The sequence below is a fragment of the Uranotaenia lowii genome, chromosome 3, assembly GCF_029784155.1.
Source record: "Uranotaenia lowii strain MFRU-FL chromosome 3, ASM2978415v1, whole genome shotgun sequence".
Taxonomy (NCBI): domain Eukaryota; kingdom Metazoa; phylum Arthropoda; class Insecta; order Diptera; family Culicidae; genus Uranotaenia; species Uranotaenia lowii.
The window spans coordinates 173,047,569-173,051,188 of record NC_073693.1 but is presented as its reverse complement, the minus strand read 5'-3'; the positions used below and the strand labels follow the sequence as shown (position 1 = coordinate 173,051,188).

Genomic DNA, 3,620 nt, shown 5'->3' with positions numbered 1-3,620 from the left:
TTTGCACATAATTTCAACACCTGTTCCGCCAGCGGATCATAATTTTTGTGGACATAGATGTCGCAGAACCCGCATAAGTAATGATTATAACCAAACGTTACCTGAAAAAGTCAAACGACGATTTGATGAAGCGTAAAAAAACGTTTAGCAAACTGTTATTGATATTGTAAAAAACATTGCTTGAATCGTGAATTTTGATTTGATGTTATTTTAAATATGTCGTTAGGTTATGTAATTGTTAAAAACTGTTAGGACACTTATATGGAAGAACCGTTCTTCAAACAGTTTAGATATCGTCCAAAAATCGATCATGGAAAACGTTATTTGATATTCAAACTGTAAATATTAAAGTAATTCTTGAAGTTATTTTATAAAAAGACGCTTTCAGTAAAAGTCTTGGCAAAATTTGTCATAATGATCTTCCAACGTAATGCGTACGTTATTTAGAACCGTACGTGAATAACACGCACACATATGAAAATATTTTGGAGTTTGCGGATTGAAAAAACTAAAAGTTTCCGGATTATCATTTTATTTATATAATCATTATCTTATTGCATCTTATTGTTTATTCCTCAATCAGGCGTCAGATGTCCGGTTCTGATAGCTTCCCCAGTCAATTTTGTGCCAAAATTGTGTAGCAGAAAAGCCTGAAAGAAAAAATAAAATTGTTCTCAATATTCTATATCTAAGATAAATTCTTTCACCAGTTTGGTTTTTTACTACCTTTAGTTTCGTTGAAAAAAAAAAACAATAAATTTAATGACCTACCTGTTGCAAAAAACATCCCGATGTTCTTCGCCGCGGTGTTGAAACTTTGACCGGCATCGCGTCGCCAGAACCGCCTTCTGATGGCTACTTGATTTGGTCATCCTTTGGAAAATTAGATGTAGTCTATCGGAAGATTGATACCGGCGTTCCAAAATCTCTAAACTTGATGGCACTTCTTTGTAAATTTCGTCCTTCCGTCGAGAAGCAAAACAAATACCGCGGCAAACATGGCTGGCGTGGCGAAGGGCTGCAAACAATCAGTGGTGCCAAGCGAAAAGATTTTTCAAAAACACAGTTTTTATCATTAAGATTGTTTGAATCATTAGATATTTATATTTATTGTTAATGATACATGAGTTTAAAACAAGATAAGCAAGTATTGGGTGAAGTTAAAAATAACTGAGAAAAGTTGATTTTATTAAACAATTTTTTTGGAGTGCAGCCTGCCATGGCAATATAGACGTAAAATTCAGACAAATGCGCGGCCTCAATTAAATGCTGTTTAATAGGGATGAATCATCCAACAGGATGAAAATCCGAGAAAAACTGTCATATCTGAAGCAAGCTTGCGCTAGAAATGTCAAAAATTATTCATTATAAAAAAATTCGGCAGGAGTTTTTATAAAACTTGAAACTTCTGTCAATATCACCGGTAGAAGTGTCGAAGCTAATTGTTATTAAATAATTTTTTTTTAAACTTAAATTCGAGACTATTTTTTGTTCTAATAGTGTTATAATCTATGATTTAATCTTATATTTCAATAAATTGAAAAATCTATTCAATGAACTGAAATATCTGTACTATATATCGGTACTCCAAGCTCTATTTCCAACTGGAGCGATGTTAAAAACATCGCGAAAAGCGATAATTAACGTATTTTAGTATGATGTATGAGCATACCTTCAAGTTCCATTATTGTTTTTGAAACGCTACAGAGTCGTATCAGAATATAAAAATTATATAAGATATTTTTTATAAGTTCGTACTGATTTTTTGTAAAACTGTCTGGCATCTCTGACCGGCGTTTCGCTCATTTTTGACATAAGTCATGGACGGTATGCTTTACGGTTCGAGATCATTTTTACGATTACAGAAAAATTGAAGGAAATCGTTCGTACCATTGTATCACCTTTCCAGATACCATCACTTTTTCACATAAGGTTCATGTTTCGTTTTTATCGTTTAAATTTGTCATCGAAGTAAAGTTTAATAGAACAGCTACGTTTACAGAGAGAATCACTTTTTCTGAAGCAGTTGAGGAATCGTATAGACCGTTTGAGATATAGTTTTTTAGTATGCGGGAATCTCGGAACCAGAGGGCTGTCGGAGCTAGCTACGAATTCGGCAGCAGCTTGTCCATCTCCACAGCCGATAGTCTTGCTCTAGTAGAACCATTAGAGGGGGGGGGGGATGGGAAGTACGACAAGCACAAGAAATGCGGCCCCTTCCGGTGCGACGAATGTTAATTATCAATCACTGCACCTGGATTCGTTGCCTTCTAAATTTTACCCACGAAGCTTCCGTTTTCACCGTCTGCTGAAATGGAAAATGTAAATATGACGATAAGCGTTCAAAATCGACAATGATCCAAAAATACTTACTATTTTATTATCCGATGTTGCTGCAACAAAGAACGGAAACGAAATGGCCGAAGATAATTTTTATGTTATTTGGCCTGGTTGAAGTTGTGTTTATCTACACTCATGATTGGATAGGTGTACACTCAGAAATGAAAAAAATATGAAAATTATTATATTTCAATAACTCCGATATTTCTCTGACATTAATATCCAGAAATATTAAAAAATAACTATTTCAGATATTTAAATTTATGCATCCGAATAATTTCTTGGCGTGTAATGATCCAATGCATAAAATTTAATAACCGAGAAATTATATATTATTTTGTTCAAACAAACGCTTTGTGCGTTTGAGTCCCAACTAAACGGGTATGAGCACATGCTAGATTCTTCAGTTGCTAAATGCCTTTCAACTTGACTGCATGCAGATTCCATTCTCTTTAAATATTTATCTGAATCGTATTTAAAAAGGATGGACTCAATTGCAGCATGTAATATTACCAGCGAAATGCACATGTTTTTATGCTATGGTCAATTATGCACATTGACCATAGAACATGGACGAAAATCAAACGATTTTCGTTTGGTTTTTCTGTTTATTTCTGCTTTAAGCGTTTGCCTTTACGTTACGGCTCAAACTTTTATTTCTGACCACCAGATGTCGTTCCATAACATTTCTCAATGCATAAATTTTAATCGCAGAAATATTTCCCAGTGAGAAATATCCCAGTAATTACACCATGAGAAATATCCGTGTGCGTAAAGAGGGAGATATGTGAAAATACCTAAAATATAACTGTTTGATATTTTATTTATTTCTGAGTGTATATGTGCAATCGGTTCAAACAGCTGACTGGACTGATGCACGTTTAGAGTAGAAACCCCAATTTACGGCTTTGAACACAACCCTACGCGCGAAATTGCTCGCTCAAGGTTTTAAAATGGCCTGTGGGTAATAATTTGTCTTGTTTTAAGGAACGTATTTTAAAAATTTTGTTTTTGATTTATGGATGCAGATCAAAAACTTCCAAATTCATGCTCTACAATCAATTTAATTCATAAACTGTCGAATACAAAAAAAAATTAAACCTAGTTTATCTACCCTATAAATCATCAAACAAATCCCGCATACTAAAAAACTATAGCTTAAACAGTCTATACGAAACATCAACAGCTCTAGAAATAGTGATGGTCTCTGTGAAAGTAGCTGTAATATTAAACTTTACTTCGACAACGTCCAAAACGAAAAATTAACGTTCTTGTTGAAA

The 3,620-nt window shown here is 34.0% G+C and overlaps 1 long non-coding RNA gene across 1 annotated transcript; it reads right to left on the bottom strand.

Annotated features, from left to right (window-relative positions):
• Positions 1-515: 515 nt before the first annotated feature.
• LOC129757965 (uncharacterized) lies at positions 516-1,129 on the bottom strand. The gene is made up of 2 exons (XR_008739864.1): positions 772-1,129; positions 516-650 (listed from the first exon to the last, which is right to left on the bottom strand). It is a non-coding gene; the product is annotated as an uncharacterized LOC129757965 (long non-coding RNA).
• Between the last annotated feature and the right edge of the window lie 2,491 nt (positions 1,130-3,620).